The sequence below is a fragment of the Apus apus genome, chromosome 3, assembly GCF_020740795.1.
Source record: "Apus apus isolate bApuApu2 chromosome 3, bApuApu2.pri.cur, whole genome shotgun sequence".
Taxonomy (NCBI): Eukaryota; Metazoa; Chordata; class Aves; order Apodiformes; family Apodidae; genus Apus; species Apus apus.
The window spans coordinates 8,424,164-8,442,163 of NC_067284.1; the positions used below are offsets into that span (position 1 = coordinate 8,424,164).

The 18,000-nt window shown below is 38.6% G+C and overlaps 1 protein-coding gene across 1 annotated transcript in view; it reads left to right on the forward strand.

The window, feature by feature from the left end:
- Positions 1 to 18,000, forward strand: part of GPR63 (G protein-coupled receptor 63) — a 30,629-nt gene that overhangs the window by 1,815 nt on the left and 10,814 nt on the right. The window contains exon 2 of the mRNA XM_051615531.1: positions 16,254 to 16,339. The gene's annotated coding sequence lies outside the window, so the exon portion shown is untranslated. The remainder of the gene's footprint in view (positions 1 to 16,253; positions 16,340 to 18,000) is intronic.

Below are 18,000 nucleotides of genomic sequence, written 5' to 3' on the forward strand. Positions count from 1 at the left end.
TAGACAGTGGCCTTACTGTAAGAGCACGTTAAATGTATAGAACTTTTTTTTTAACTGAGAAAAGAAGTGAAACTGTGGATATTAGTAGATGATATGCAAGGTCTGTCTGCTCAGAGGAAACAGGAAGAAGCCAATGTGAGCTCTGATGATATCTGAGTTTCTTCTTGTATACTGCAATGTGTAGATGACTTCTGTCAGGTGGTGCTGATCAGGCTATGCTAGTGTGCTTCACTGCATGTGCCACTTTTAAAGTCTTCCTCTAAGAATAACAGCAGATAAAGGCTGGAAAGTCTATGACCATTTCTCTACGAGTTAATTAAATGTACCCAAGACTCTTCTCTCTGGTCCTGAAGCCAACTGGCATCAGTTAGACGTTGTGCTGCTAAACTCCCCTGCTTTCCAGAATGGAGTAGCTGAATACAAGCTACTGATTTGGACTGGCTCCTGGCTCATGTTGAATGTGAAATAATGTCCAAGAACTGAATGGGAGAGCTATAGAATCATAGAATGGTTAAGGTTGGAAGGGACCTTTAAGATCATCGGGTTCCAGCTTCCCTGCTATGAACAGGGACATCTCACTAGACCAGGCTGCACAAGCCTCATCCAACCTGGCCTTAAACACCTCCAGGGAGGGGACATCAACAACCTCCCTGGGCAACCTATTCCAGCACCTGACTACCTTCATGGGGAAGAATTTCTTCCTAATATCCAGCCGAAATCTCCCCTCTTTCAGTTTAAAACCATTAATCCCGTCTGTTTTATCGCTACCCTCTCTGGTGAAAAGCCCCTCCCCAGCTTTCCTGTAGCCCCTTCATGTACTGGAAGGTGCTTTAAGGTCTCCCTGGAGCCTTCTCTTCTCCAGACTGAACAGCCCCAACTCTCTCAGCCTGTCTTCATAGCATAGGTGCTCCAGCCCTCTGATCATCTTCGTAGCCCTCCTCTGGAGGTCCGTGTCCTTCCTATGCTGAGGGCTCTAGAGCTGTACACAGTACTCCAAGTGGGGTCTCACCAGAGTGAAGTAGAGGGGCAGAATCACCTCCCCTGCCCTGCTGGCTATGTTTCTTTTGATGCAGCCCAGAACACGACTCTCACGACTGTGAGAGTGCACGTTGCCGGCTCGTGTCGAGCTTAGCTGTAGCTGGCCTGGGTTAGAAGGGTGCTGCACAGTTTGGCAGTCTGTGTGACTGAGTGAGTTTCATTTCCTGGGAATGGTTCCTGGCATTGCTTGATTTACTAGTGCGGATATAGTCTATCAGTAACGCGGTAAGTAGCCTCTCTTAACTCTGTCCTCAATCATAGTGATCTAATTTCCCTGCATTGAGGATCCTGGGCACTATGAAACGCTGCTTTTCATAGCCAGCTGCTTAGAACTGTCAGGGCTGCTTTTTTCTCCACATGTGCAGGTGGTTGAAGAGGAAGGAGTTAGTTGAAAGCTTGGTGGCTTTCCCAGTTGCCCATAAGGGAGGAGTAAGGAGGATTGGGGAAAGGCTTGCATGAGTTGTTTTGCTTGTTGGGGAATGTACTCCCAGAGCACTGCATGTCTGTAAGCAATCCTGGTGGCTAGATGTGAACATGTCCATAGCCTGTGTTCTCATGCTGTTTTGCTACTTTCTTAATTATTGTTCTCTAAGTAACAAGCTCGCCAGAGCAAGTATCAGGGTTTTTTTAAGTGCTCTGAAGATTATTTACTCATGGATACCTGGAGATATTACTAGCCTGTTAAAATTATTAGACTAGATTTTACAATAAATCATTGTGGACTCTCACCATGGTTATGAACAAAGCCTGTGTACTTCATAACATTCTGTAAAGCATGTGTTTTCGTTCAGATTTTTGCAGTATCTCATTGTTTGATTCTATAATGAAGCAGTGCTCATGCATTGTGTTTTACACTCTGCTTGCTTTTTGAATATTGATATGTGTAGTTAACATCACATAACAGTCTCATAAATAAATTTCAAAGCTGTTCTAAAGGATGTCAGATTTAATTGTTACATATGAAGAAAGTGAGGAAAGAGGTGTAATTGCTTATCTAAGGAATCCTAGTTGTTAGGTTCAGAAGTAGAATCTTAGCTTGAAAATTAATATCAGGTCACACTGCCTCTCATAGACTTATAAAACACTTTAACAGAACAACTGGTTTTTGTGTTTTGTTTTGTTGGTTGTTTAGTTGGGGGTTTTTCTCAGTATTTGATGGTTATTTTGCTAACCCAGCTAGTAGTGCAGTTTGGACTTAAGTAGGAAAATCACTTGGTCACTTCCTTTCTGGTTGAGGTTAACACTTAGATTACTTACCTAAACCTTATATACATTATAGGACTTAGTAAATGCTTTACAGTACTTCCTTGAGCAGACAGTTTGTCTTGGTGGAATTTCAGTTGATTTCATTTGGATGAAACCTCATAAAATGCAAATCTTAACACTGAGCCATTTCAGCATTTACTTAGGAGAAAGATGAGCTATCCTTCTGCTTCTTATGTAAAAACACTGATTCAGTAAGATACTTACATTTAGGCACATGCTGAAGTGTCTGAGGAGTCCTACTGGTTTGAGTGGCACTTAGAGAAATCTCTTGCATAACTGTAACCTAATTTACCTCAATCTAGATGTATATTGTACACAAGCTGTGTTTAAAAGAATATTGTTAAGATCACATAGGCACAGAAGTATTTTGAAATTTAAAGCTTTGAAGTGGTGATGATGCGGCCTTTGGGAGCTGTGCTTTATACTAATCTAGGATCTGATATTTTTCAGAGCACTTAGCATCTCAAATTGGGCAACCAAAATTAGTGGATGGTTATGATTTTTGCATCTCTGTTTTCTCCTCCTTGGGGTTACTAAACAAGGTTTGAATTGTGTTTATGAAATGTGAGATGGTGACACACAATAGTTGTGGAGAAAGTGAGGTTTTGAACAGTTGTTGATCTTGGTCAGCACTGGAAGCTGGTTTCTGTGTATTTAGTCATGTAGTTAAAGCCTGATCATAGTGTTTAGTTACAGCTTTAGAACTGCTGCTCCTCAAGTTTTCAGACCTTGACTTTCTAACTTTAATGGCACTTAGTTTTTAACATTTTTAACATTTTAACATAGTTTTTGTGTGTGTTATTTTCCCAGTATTTGTTTGGGTTTTTTTTAATCTTGAAAACCAATGGAAGCAAAGGAGTATGTTTTCCAGGGTATATGATCAATTCCTCCTTAGCAGAGTTAGAACCTCTGAACTGTTCAGACTGTAATTTTCTGAGCTGTAGCAGTAGGTTTTGATCTCTGTGGATTGACAATGAAGAGAAAGCATATGCTTTATACATGGATTATGAAATTATCCATGTTACCATGTCATAATTTTTGTGTAATATAATATAGCTGACTTAGGGAGGATGGTGAAACTCTGGGGCTTAGTTTCCATTATGTTGTCCACAGGGCAATGCTGTTTGGTGACTTTACTGTTGTTTTCCTTGCACTATTTTACTCTTACCTGTTTCTTCTGGGCCATCTTGTTGCTCAGCTGCTTCCTGTTTGTTGTTGTTTTTTCTTCTTCGTTGATTTCACGTATAATTTCTAGTTGCTAGTCACTTTAGTTGGTGTTCAGTTTCGTTGCTTTGAGCACAAGGGAAAAACTTTGCAGGAAAGGGGGAGAAAAAGTGTATTTCTTGGATGCAAATTGCAAAGTAAGCCTGTCTTTCTAAAGCTGTCACAGCTAGAACTTCAAAACCTGATGCTACTTAGAAATGGTTATTGGTACAAGTTTTTTGCATCAGTCTTACAATTCACAAAATTATCCCTTTCAAAGGATTGTGTAGAGTTCATTGTGCATAATGATAGAAAATAGTGTATACTATCTTACGAAAAACAGAGACAACGTTTTTTGTTGACGACTTGAAAAGTAATTTGAAAACACATGATATTATATGTTGATTAAATTCTTATCTTGAGTAGATAATACTCCAACAAGCCTTTTATTACGTGATCATTTTGATTTAGACTCATTTGTCAGTTGTCACTTCTGAATTTACTCTAGACATTTTTCCGGAGTCTTAACTGCTATTTGTGGGTGTGTTCAGAAATACATGCACATAATGTATAGGTGGTATTTTGACTCTGGTGTCACTAACTTATATATATATATGCTTTTGCATGGATAAGCTCCAAAGTGCAGATAATTATTTCAAACTGTATTTGTATGGAAATTTATTTTGCTTCCTTTTACTACAAAAATGGTTTTAAGAAACAAAGGAAAAAATCTCCAAACCAAAATCCAAATGTCCCACATCTAGCCAAAGACATGGCATGAAACATGAAGGAATATGCACATTATGTTTGTGCTTCCTTTCTCTCAAAAATGCACACATGTATGCTGGTACTACAGCTTTGGGAAAAATTTTATATGTAGCCTGGAGAGGAAAAAATCAACTGAGTAGCAGTGTGGCCTCCCACCTTGCCTTCTTTCTGATCTGAAGCGTTCATGAGTTGGTAGGGCTGAGAAGTTAATTCCATCCTTCACACTACTGAATTCATTCAGCATGCCTGCTCAGGCTCCAAGCATGTCATTTATGATAAGGGGGTGACATTTGAAAGAAAATTTAATATTTAATGCTGACTCCTAAAGGCATATTCAGTGTATTTATAACAGGGAGAGGCTGTACTAGGCCTTTCTGGTATTGGGATATCTGAATCTGCCATAAGAAATTTCTGTTGCATTTATTATGAAGATAGAGATGGGACTGAGTGCATTGGCTGACTGAATTTAAGAGCCTTTTTCCTCCCCATTCCCTTCATTTTGATAAGAAGGCAAGTTTTGACTACATTAATCTTTTCTGGAAACATCAAATCAAAGCATGAAATCTCAGGTAATAGCACTTCTGCTGCTAAACTAGATCCAAACAAACTGGTTAAAATGTGTGTTTTCAAGGCCACCACAAATGATAGACTTGAAAAAGCATCTCCACGGTACACTGGCAGTACAGTGATACACTTTGAGCTATTATCAGCAAGGCTGAAAATGTAATAGTCCCCTATTCCTTCTGGTTTCCCCACTGCTTTCAACATCTATCTCTGTTCCTGGGTGTACAGCTATTTGAATAATTAATCAAATTCTTCATTTCTTGGTGACAATATAAATTAACACAAGTTAGGCACTGGCGCAGGGGCTGATCAGTCACTTTGGTGGTCTTCCAAGGTTTCACACTTACTGAAGGGGAACCCTGGTGAATCAATCCCGGGGTAGGCTGATGTCAGCCTTGAGAAGATAATTTTTGTAGTTTTCTGAAATGACAGGATTATGGAATGTGTCTGTTAAGCATTGTGCAGCTCTTATATAGAAGCATACACTTGAATCAGGCAGTGCAGATGCATGGAGGTACAGAGTTCATAGACAGTACAGCTAAGTAAAAAGGTAATGAAAATAGTTATCTGAAATGTTTAAGATTAATTTGCGTGTTCTGTCTGACTGCTGACTAAGCTTATGTGATGACATGGGAGCTGTGTTGTAATTAGGTGAGATCGCTCTTGGCCCCAGTAGGAAGAAAATATGTGTGTCTGTAAAAACAGGTGCTAATAAGGAAACAAGACTTCCTTAGGTCTTAAGTTGGGTCTTCATATTGATAAGCACTTACGAAGGTTGCCAGACAAGGTCAAAAAGCCTGCTCAGTTCACTACTTAGTTCTGAGTTTTTCAAAAAGCTGTCATCTACATTGTTAAAAGGATTAAACTTATTCTTTGAAAATGTTTTCTAAAATGTAGGTAAGCAGATGTGTGTATCAGTTGATTAACAGCCTGTTTCCTGAAACTTCTCATGGTCACTCATGCAACATATATATGATGGGACAAATAAGTGATTTTTATTAGTGTTTGTGAATTTGACCCATTTATTCCCTCACCTGGGAGAAAAGACACAAAGAACTGTCATTCTTTCTGTCTGATACAGTCAGCCTGCTTCTTTCTTGGAACCAGCCACTGCTAAAGCATCTAGGAATTGTTGATTGTAGTCATGACAGTCAGGTGGGACTTGTTTGAGGAAAGCAGCAGGTATCCAGAGTAAGTGCTACTGTGTTTAGTACTTTCTAGAGGAGTGCTAGCCAAAGCATAGTAGTGAGAAAGACCGCTTGACTCCTTACCTGAGGAGACTCCTGATTTCTGAAAGCTCAGATCTCTCTTCAGTTGCTGTCAGCAGATCAGGCAGTGTGGACTTATACACCACACTGTACAGCAGAGTCAGGCAAAGCTGTACAGGTTTATCACTGAAATGGTTGACTGCATGGCAAAATCATCTTAAGTATTAAAGACAGGCTTGCTGTTGATGAGTGTTTGTGAGATGCAGGCGATGAGAAGTTTGTTCTGCTCTACGTAACTGGAATAGGTTGCCCAGGGAGGTTGTGGAAGCCCCCTCCCTGAAGGTGTTGAAGGCCAGGTTGGATGAGGCTTTGTGCAGCCTGGTCTGGTGGGAGGTGTCCCTGTTCATAGCAGGGAGGTTGGAACCTGATGATCTTTAAGGTCCCTTCTAACCTTAACCATTCTATGATTCTATGAATTTTCCTGTTAGACAACTTTTACCAGACTAGAGTTTCCAAATTCAGGCAAAATTGTTGTAATCTTTCATCCTGGTCATAGAAAGCTTGATGTTACCCATTTTCATTTTAGTTTGACTATGGTACTGGGGAATTGCTAGTTACCTTTCAATCTCTGAACTGGCTTTCCTGAGTATTTTGGTTTTGCAATTTTTATGCAAAGTTTAAACATTGCTGTTGGGGACTGTTTTTATTTTAGCTTGTAGAGATTTTTATAGTTTTAGGTGCAAAAAACTTGAGGAGTAAGTATTTTTAATACAAGTGGCTCTGCTTCATAATGTGATTAACTTTGATCAGGTTTTTTTTGGCTACCATTAATAGCATTGCATCCCAGGTCTTTCAAATGTTTTAGAAAAGGCTTAAGAGAACAGATTTACCTTGTGTAGTTCTCAAGGCTCCTTTGGCTGGGCATGGTGGAAGAAAGATGAGAGAAATATTTTCATGCCTGAAACTCCTGGTGGAAGGTGATATACAAGTTCTCTGCCTCTCAGAGCCAGGACTTAGGTCTTCAGCAGCTTTGCTTAGGGCTGCAGTGTCAGGAAAGAGATGCTGTTGTAAAACCTAGAAGTTGAAAAGACTTGTGTGCCTTTCTCAGTATGTAAATCACTTACTCAGGCTAGAGCAGGCAGAGTTTGCGTGTGTGTTAAGAACATGATTGCCTTTCCAGATTCATTTGTATGCTCACTAATCATGATGACTGTATGCTGTTTCAAATATAAATGTTTTTCAGCCTATTTCCGGTGTATAGGAGGATATGGTTTGGGAATTTAGTTTTCTGCAGCCAGATGGATTATAGTGTTGCTAAGGAAACAGACTATAAATGAAGTGGCAGCTGAGTGTCCCTAGAACATCAGGCTGCTTGAAGCTGGTATTTTAAACTCATTTAGGTGGGTAGATAAATTGATGATGCTATGAGAAGTTAATTTCCAGTATTTTATGGTTCGTTAATTTTCATTGCTTTGTTAGTATTTACAAAAGTACCTTAAATTCCCACTCAGACCGCCTGGTGTGTGGGTTACTGAGCAAAAGTTTGCTATTAAAAGTAGAATATGGGCAAAAGCTGTTCACTAAAACAGATCCTAGAATAACCATGAAATTAATCAGTAAAAGTACTTCTCAGTGGATAGAAAATGGTGTAACAAAGACCTGACAGCAGTGTGGTCCTGTTGAAAAACTGGGACTAGGAAGTAAGACGCGATTATTCCAAGTACATGGGAGAGAACAGAGGTACCTCCAGACCTGGTGAAGTTACAGAATTGAATTGTGGTTTTGCTAGTAGCTCTGCCCAAGAGACCTTGGTTCTTTTTTCTAATGCTTTTGCTGAAAAGGTACCAGGTTTCCAAACCAGGGTTATTGATTGATACAACAGGATACTATTTTATTTCCCATACAGAAGGACAATAGCCTGCAAACCACAGATTTTTTTAAAAGCGTATGGACAGGAATTGGATCCTCTCCCTCCCCCTTACCAAGGCCTCCAACATAAGAGGTGAAATAATGTGCTTATTTCACGTTGTTTGCTTTACTCTTCAGTGGCTTGTGTTCCTTCAGTTTAAGTACCTTTGCAGCTTCATGGGCTTGAAAACAGAAATACTAGAGAAGGTAATGGTATCCATGTGCTCTCCATTGTGTGAGTTGGGGTTTAAGATAAATTACTACTTGATGTCTAGATATGATGTATCATCTGTATCATATGATAGATCATACATAGATACATACATACTTAGAATTGTACTCTTAAAAAAAGAAAAGTGGTAGCAGGTAGATGGATAGCAAAGGGTAGCACAAAAACCTAATGCAAGGTTCTTTTCTGCTGTTTTGAAGTTGTAACCCATGTATATGAGGGAGTAAACTCAAGCACATGAGCAAATGGTTCTAACTTATTCAGACATATTATTTATGGGACATTAACTACTCAAAATGAGAGTTTTGGATGAGTTTCACAGGCTGTGTTTGCTTAAGAAGAAAAGGAATAAAAGCAGTCTGGGAGCAGAATAGGCTGAGTCAGTAGAGCTTCAGAAACTTTTCTTAGCTACTTCTGTACCAAAAAGAGGAGATCTGAAAAGGTCTTTGTAAGACTGAAGATTTTAAGTACTTGCCAAACAATAATTATGAGCTAAATATGAAATGGAAGGCCAAGGAAGGATTTTATGTACAGGTGGTTGTTAGAATTGCCATTCTATGTTTTCTGCATTGAAATAAAACTGTTTTCAATAAAACACATTTTTGAAAATGAGTCAGTGTTCCAGCAGGGTTAAACTTGTTGAATGTGCAGCATTTAAAGTCTTATTTAGAGCACATTGGAGAGAATTGTGTCTGGTCTTTTCAGCCAGGCAGGCAACAGATGTCATTGTGGAGATGGCATTAAGTACACTATAACCTTTACTTCCATGTCTGTCATATGACTGGATTTATTGCATTGCTGGGTACTGTTGGTTTACATATGGATCAGGATCTATCAATGGTAGATTATTTTTTTTTTGCCTGACCAATTTGGTGGCCTTCTATGACAAGGCTATAGACATGGTGGATAGTAGCAGAGCACCTGACGTTATCTACCTGGATTTGTGCAAGGCAGTTGACACTGTCCCACGTAACATCCTGATCTCCAAACTGATAAGATAGGGATTTGACAGATAGACCACTTGGTGGATAAGTAATTGGCTGGTTGGCTGCACCCAGAGATGGTTCAGTGTCCAAGTGGAAGAAAGAGATGAATGGTGCTCTGCAGGACTCAGTACTGAGACCAGTGCTGTACAGTATCTTTGTTGGAGACATGGACAGTGGGATTGAGTGTATCCTCAGCAAGTCTGCTGATGATGCCAAGTTGTGTGGTGTGGTTGACACTCTAAAGGGAAGGGATGCCATCCAGAGGCATCTTGACATGCTGGAGAGATGAGCCAATGCCAACCTCATGAAGTTCAACAAGGCCAAGTGCAGGGTACTGTCAGTACAAAGCCAGGCACGAATACAGGCTGGGGGAAGAATGGCTGGAGAGCAGTCCTGAGGAGAAGGACTTGGGGTTGGTAGTTGATGAGAAGCTCAACGTGAGGCAACAGTGTGTGCTGGAGCCCAGAGAGCCAATTGTGTCCTGGGCTGCATCAAAAGAAGTGCAGACAGCAGGGCCAGGGAGATGATTCTGCCCCTCTACTCTGGTGAGACCCCGCCTGGAGTACTGTGTGCAGCTGTGGAGCCCTCAGCACAGAAAAGGCATGGAGGTATTGGAGAGGGTCCAGAGAAGGGTCACAAAGATGATCAGGTGGCTGGACGACCTCTGCTATGAAGACAGGCTGAGAGCTGGGGCTGTTCAGTCTGGAGAAGACTCTGGGAATACCTTATAGTGGCCTTCCAGTACCTGAAGGGGCTACAGGAAAGAAGGAGAGAAACTTTTAACTGGAGATTGTAGTGACAGGACAAGGGGTAATGTTTTTAACCTGAAAGAGGAGAGATTTAGGTTAGACATCAGGAAGACGTCCTTCACCATGAGAGTGGTAGGGTGCTGGAATAGGTTGCCCAGAGAGGTTGTGGAAACTCCCTCCCTGGAGGTGTTGAAGGCCAGGTTGAATGAGCCTTCTGCAGCCTGGTCTGGTACTTTAAGGTCCCTTCCAACCTCTACCTTTTAATAATTCTATGAATGGCTTACCACTGGAAAGAGTAGCCAGGAGCAGACTATAACTGTTGCAGTATGTAAATTTTGACTTTTCCTCTTTAATTACCCCTTTGCTGACAGATTTAGGATTGAGCCAGCTGAATGGCTGTGGTAACTGTTTGCTCCCTCGGGAATACCTTGCCTCTTTCCCAAAAGTGTTTTTCTCATCTTCTGCCGGTTGTGTGGTGGATGGAGCTGTAGGACCTGTGAGAAAGCTGGCAATAAAGAGCAGCATGCTATGGACGAGAGTATCTTTTGCTACAAAATGCCCATAGGAAGGGCATAGTAAGAAGAAGTCAGCAAGCCAAATGAACATGTTCTGAAGGACTAATTGTGGCTCTTGGACTGTTGGTGGAACCTAGGGTGAGAAGTCTTTTGAGGGAACTAAAGTAAATGTATCTTGCTGTAGTCGGGTGTGCTAGAACAAACTGTAACAAATTGTTAATTTTTTTTTGTCTAAACAAGACCACAGTGTTCAAACAGACAGTTTTTGCTTTTATGGTAGAGATTTTTTAGAAATATGGTAAACTCATCAAGATTTTCAATGAAAAAAACAATAATTATTTGATAGGCAAAAAAATTTCGATGGAAGTTATTTTCAGCCAGCTCTGTCAGTGTAAAGGAGCTGCTACCAGAAGCTTGACTATTACATCTGGAGTAGGAAAGTGGTTTTGATTGAAATAAAGATAAAATAACCAGGAGATTAGACAAAAGTAATTAACTTTAAATTGATGCCAGAGAAAGGCAGAAAAAAATACTTTTTTTCAACATCCTAATACAGAATTGTTTAAAATGACCTGCAAGTCTTCCCCAGCAGTTTAAAACCTATTTTTTTCCCTTTTCTCTTGGATTTACAGAAGGGACATCACTTCTGATTTTGTATGTATTCTTTTTGATGTCTTGTGCTAAGTGTTACTTTTAACATGAACATTGTCTCGAGCATTATAAAGAGATTTATAGAGAGCAGAGAGGCAAGGGTTTAATTTTCTGATCACTTATGGTGGATGTCATTACAACTTGTTTTTGTTTAAATTCGCCTATAGCTTTCAGTTGTTACTGACTTTTGTCTGTTTCAGTGCTTTAAAAAAATATCTATACAAGTCCTTTGGTTGACATTTTTCAGTGATTGCTGAGTAGTAGCAATTAAATCCAAATTATATGTTATGTTTATTATTCTATTTAGAGCTATCCTGCATGCAAGATGATATATTTCATTAGCATTTTTTCACAATCAGTTTCATATTGAAATTGAGACCAAATAAACTTCTCTGTAAATTAAGAAATGTGTTGGTATTATTTGCAGAATGAGTCATTTGAGTATACTTTTTACCAGTTTTTGGTTAAGTAGGGAAATACGATCTTGAGCTGCTGAAGTGGAAGACCACATGAGTGAGGTGTAATAACTATTTCTTCTGGGTTTGGAATTTTTTTAGTTGGTTTTGTTTTGGTTTGTTTGTGGGGAGAAGGTGCGATGCTGTTGTCTATTGAGGTGATTGGTTGCAGTTGTTTAAATGCCTTTATATTTTTTTTTTAAGATAACAATTTATTCTTTTTTAAAAAGTGTGAAAATCCCTTGATTTTATTACTGCAGGAGCTTTTCTGTGAAAACAAGCCTTTCTTAAACCTGAGGTTTGTGAAGTGGGAACTGCTGTAATTCTGTCCATGTGAGACATTTGATTTGGCCAACTGTTTGTTTAACAGTTCCTGAGTAGCACAAAAGCACTGAGTATTGCAAAATCACTTCAATTAACTATCAAGTTATTTGTAACAGGGAATTATAAGGTACTTAAAAAAGATTGGTCCTACAAAGGATTTGACTCTTTCAGTTAATAAGCATGTTTGTTTGCTTTGCATTGTTATTAAAACAAACAAACAAAAAACATGGAAAAAAACAAAATAGTGATCTCTTTTATTATTTCATTAAAACAAAACAGTGTGCTGTAAAAATCATCAGATTGACTCATTAAATATTTCTGGCTTGTAAATGTAATCAATTTTTTAGCTGTTCATGATGCATGTTCCAAGCCCTGCTTGTCACATCTGTACAGGAATTGTTAGTGCCTGGAGTCTAAATGTCTGTAGTATGTCATCTCACGGATGAAGGTTGTCCAAACGGGAGCTCTCAATTTAACTGTCTTTTTTAATCTCTACTATAAACAGATTTCTAACTAGGATTGTTTCTCAGAAACAATTGCTATCTTGAATTCCAGTTGGCTGACATGAGACAAAAATAACTCTGAAGCTCTTAAAGCAATTAGGTGACACAGATAACTATTAAGAAATCTTTCATTTATTGCGTCTGTTACTATGTTATGAAAAATAAATTACTATTGTAACATATAACTGATTTTTAATAGGCTAATTTAGACTAACAACATAGAGTGAATCTGGGGAAAAAAAATCAAAGCAACACAAACAACTTTTGCAACTTTTGTTGCATTAAGCATTTGGGTTTTTTTTTTATGAAATAGAGATGCTAATAAGTATTGAAAATACACTAAACACATAGATGCATAAAAAGGAAAGTGCAGAACATAAATACACATGTAAACAAAGTCTGTTTTGTTCTCAGCTAAATCTTAGCCTTGTAGCCTTTGTACTCTCAGAGCAGGATGCTGCAAGCAGCAGCATTTCTGTTGCTGAAATCCAGTCACCTCATTTAACTTACTACCATCACCTCTTCTCTGTGAACCAAGTGCCAAGAAGAAAGATCCATGACATCTGTATTACAGCAGCAAGACTCTGGGGCAGCAGCAGAACTTGTCTGTAGGATGAGCTGAATCCCTATGGGAAAAGCAGAATCAGGGCTGATTCCTTTGCTCTGGAAACTAAACCAAATCCCAGGAACTCATTGTGGGCAGCACAGTGTGAAAACACAAAAAATTCAGTAATTCTAATCACTTTTCCATTAGCATCCCAGCATCTCTTTATAAACAGATGAATTTTTAAAAATAATGTTGTTTTAAAAAAACAGACTATTTTTTTCTGGGAGAGACTGTTTTATAAATTCCTTCAATATAGAATGCTGTCAGTGATGGAGTTACCAATTTTATAAGCCCTAGGGTTTTGTTAGGAGTTGGGACACTAACAGCTGTTGGCAAAGCTACTGACAAACAAAAAAACCTCATCTTTCCCTGTTTTTAGCAGAAAGCAGTGCAATAGTGTATGTTGGGTGTACTGAGGCACTATAAAGAAAGTAAGAGTGATGTAATACAAGGAGCGTATAGGTCTCTATGTTATGGTATATGAAGGTGAAGCATCTGTGCAGAACTCAGTCTTCCATTCAGGAATTATTTTGGAACAGTTGTTCTAGTTGAAAAGCCAAAATAGCTTTAGGACAACTCTGTCAAAGCTTGCTGACTTGAAGCAGACTTTTTCACTTGCCTGTTATCTTCTTAATAGACTGACCTTTGGGGAAGAAAGGAAGCTTTCAGTATTTTGGTTTATTTTTGCCTGTGGTTTGACTTAATATCCCAAGAAAAAATTAAGACAACTTGCTAAGCTATGGCCATGGACTAGGTGCAACTAGATGGTAGAGAGCTGTCAGTAAAGTACTGAAGGTTATGAGTAATTTGAAAAGCAATGACATACTGAAAACATTTCATAATAGTATTGAGAACTTCTGTAGCCTGTTGCTAAATCTTTAACATAGCCTGAATACTTGTGGGAAACGGTTTTAAGTTCAATGGTGTTTAAGATCCCTGTGATTTTAGTTCTGCTATTTCAGTTCTTTGGAAATGCCAGTTCCTGGTTTGAGGAATCAAAATAGACCTAATAAGATGCAAATTCATTTAAGATCATCAGTAATTACAAATTTTGCCCTGGTTTTGCTTATGGCACAGCACTGTCTTGAATGTAAATACCTGCATATAGAAGCCAGATCTAGCTCTGCCTTGATCTGCCTACTCCAGCATCTCCCAGCTTCAGGTCAGAAAAGTGAAGCTTTTAAATTTCCTTGTTAGATTCTGTTTTAGTCCAGATCAATTGTTCTGCTTCAAGACTGGGGAGCTAGGTTCAAGAATGAGTAAGTGAAAGAGGAAGAGGCCAGGACTACCCTTTCAGTAGCTCTGCCAGCTCTAAATGCTGATGTCATCAAGGTTGTAATTCTGCAAGCAGAGCTTTTTGCAGGTTCAGGAATCCTTGCACTCGTATTTCATTGCACTGTCAGTTAAGAGCGAGCTCTTCAAGGTACTAAAATTTAGTAAAATTTTCCAAATTTACTTTGAAAAAGTTTTTTCCTTCTTGGAGGTTTGAAGTGGAAGACCTTTCTAGTTTATGGTGGTGTTTTGGATGCTTTTCTAAATCGTTTTTAAAGCTACATTTAGTATGAGTTAATAATACTTTCTGTAAACATGTAAGTAGAAGAAATGGTCCTTATGTCAGAGAATATACATGTCTGTTGGGAAGATCTGACAGGTTTTCACTGTATTTAATCTGTCAAAGTTCCTGGCAAAGTCTTCTTCCTACTGGGAAACCTGTTCTTTTCTTTTGAAACTTCAGAAAGCCTAAGAAGGAAGAATAACAGTTTATAATACTTATCTCACTAAAGAGGAATTAAACCAAGTCTATAAAAATCTAGTGGCTACATTTTATCTCTTAATATATGTAACTAAATTTGAGACTTGTATTCTTCCTTCCCACCGTGTGTTGTGGAACAAATGTGAAGATCAAACTTTTATGCTAATGGAAAATAATTTGTATAATAGATTGTCAGGAAACTTTCAGACACTAACTGCTGTTGTGGCTGAGTCATGGCTTTGTTCTGCAGAAGGCAGATTTCTCAGCAGTCACCAGTCTGGCAAATGATGCCTTATGTTTTGCATGTTTGAAATCTGTGTTAAGTTGGTTGCAGATGCAGAAAATCAACCCTCAGATAGTTGGAGGAACAAGGAGATTGAGTGGTCTTAAGGTTTGTTGTTACTGCTTCCCTTGTAGGAGTTCATTGTAAACTCATTGGCTGGTTTTGTCCTTCTACTGCCGTGTACAGCATTTATTTATGAACTTGTTCCTGAAGGATCCTGGCATCTTTTGCTCCAGCATGGAGGTGACTTACAGATGTTCCAAAGCTGCTTCTGGCAGAAATTAAAAGTTGTGTAGCCTTTTCAAAATCAACAGGTGAAAGTGCCTGCGTCCGACATCTTTGTTCTTTTGGTTTTTTTTATATGTAAAGAGTATTTATATATAAATCAGGTCACTGGGATTTTTCAGTGTGACAAACTCAGCTTTCAAGCCTCACTGAAATGTTTTGTCTTCTTTCTGAGAGTACGTGGAAGAGCTATATTGAAAATTGATGTTCTCAGTTAACAGGTATGTCATGATGGAGTATGCAGCTTTTTAGCTATGTCAGGCTCAGTTTACAGAAATTATTTCAACTACTTGAGGCATAATAGCTTTGTGCTGATGTTTGATTGGTGTGAGAGCTTGAAAGGATGTGCTGAGATCCTGTGTTGAAACTTTCATGGTTTATTCTTCCTCTCTAGACCAGTTTTCATGCCTTATATTTTTCTGATACTGTTATGCTGGTGTCTTTGCTGTTTGGGGAAACGTTTGCTCAGTTTCTTCATGATGTTCGGTAGCACCCTGTGGATATAAATGACATTTTTTTCTGAGAGGCCTTGAGGATCTCAAGATCAAGATCCTGATGTTTAAGACTAAGAATGTATTTTAATAATCTGGTAAGACTTGTGGCAGCTAACTGCTGTGTGCTTGCCTACAACTTAATAAATGCATCTGAATGAAATCTGAACAAACATGTTACTCCAGTCCTGGCAAATGTTAGCATCAAATGCTGAGTTTCTTATGTGCCACTGGTGAGATAGCTAAGGATCTATTTGGCTTAATGAAAGTAAGATGCCTTAGTCCTGCTTAAGGTCTGTACCTTCTGCAAGAAAGGGGTTTTGGTCTGCCTTTTGTCAGGAGGCACACATTCTACCTCTCCCATTTAAAATAAAAGTTTTTCTGTAATCAGACTTCTGCTATTCAGATCTTGTCCTGCCTTGTCTGTAAATAAATCACTGAAGTTTTGTTTTCTTTTGTTTTGACAGTTTATTTGGAAAGGGAATACTTTGCTGAAGAGAACAGCACAAGATGACTTATGATTCCTGCTCTTCATGGGAGCCCATCTGGATTGGTAAGCTTATATGTTTTCTGTTTGTTTTGGGTTTTTTTTTTAAATTTGCAAAACTGATGTGTAGTGATTACTTGTATAATCCAAAGGTCCACTTAAAATGTAGGAAGCCAAGCATTTAGGAAGCTTCCAACCTGTTAGTTGTATGTTAATAACTAGGCAGAGACTCTGAGTTAAAGGAATATGTTTTCAATAATATTTTCAGTGTTTACTGTTCTTGTAGTACTACAGTATTCTGATAGCTCTTCAACTAATGATTAATGTGACTGTTGAACTAGTCGGAATGTTAGAAGGGGGGATATTGTGACAGTACCAGAAACAAACATAGAACTGCATAAATCCTTTGACATGATCTACAAATTGGGAATGTGTTTTTTCCCAAGAGCCAAGAAAATAGAATTATTCTTTAAATTTTGCATATGGCTGGCATTTCTTGACAGCTAGTGGTTCTCTGAATTAAGGACAGAAGGAAATATCCTCAAGAGGACAATTGGTTGCACTTAATGACCCAAAGTAGAGGGGGCTGTTTCCCACAATACTTTCCTATGGAAATTGCCACAGTATATAGAGTGGAAAAAAAGAAAATGCCCTAAATTAAACTAATGCCTCTCATGAATGGTTTTATGGGTCATCTACTCGTGCAGTGTAGTTGATTAGTTTCAATTTAGGATATGTAAATAGGTATTAAAACTGAAAACTGCTAGTTCCTTTTAGGAGGAATAATTAGTTGAGTAAGAACATTGTCCCTGCTGATTTGTACTCTGACTCACTCTTTGCACTGGTTTTAGCAGAAAAGGTTCCATTCCTGCCCCTGCTTAATGGCAGAGGATACAAAGCCCAATTCGTATTGAGAGGGTAGTGTGCCCCAGGCTTCTTTGTGCAATAATGGGATGTTACAGAGCACATACTTGAGTATTTTCTATCAAAACATACATTTTTTTGAAAACAAAATAAACCTGTGGCCTTCCTGTTTGTTGTTGACTTTATCCTTTTCCCCATAAGAATATTTCAGTTTTTACCTGTTTCTTACATTGCAAAAATAGGTTTTGCCAAAGTTTGCCTTCAAAATAGTAGCTATGAAGCATGCAGAAGCTTCCCATTTGTCACCACTTGAAACATCCCCAAGAAACAGGATCACTGTACCAGGCATTGCCAGCTTCAGGTTTCAGAAGAAGAATGCTTTCTGTCTGTTGGACCAAACATTGGTGCTGGACAGTACTGAAAATAGGCTTATTTTGAACAGATAAAGTTAATGAATCATTGACCATTTGGGCAGCTGCCAATAGCGTGTTCTGATCTGTATGAAACATAACTGTTATTACAGTAGTGTTCTGTTCCCTTTTTGCCTGTGTTGGAGTTAATGGTTTTGACTGATGTAGGCTTTGCATATAAGATATAATCTTTTATTTCTGGTTGAGCAAGCTATCCAAATTTTGAACAGAAACCTTTTAGCTTCAAAAGCTGTTAAAAACAGGCGCCATAGTTCTAGCAATAATGGTATTTGATGAATGAAATTTGTGTGGTATTTAGCTTTAAGTGTGTACTTCCTTGAAATAATTGTCTATTATATTCCATAAAAAGAAAGTTGCATAGGAGTGAGAACCTTGCTTGAGAGAAAATGTGCATACCCAGTAATTTTCAGCACTGAAATGGAAAAAAGTGAT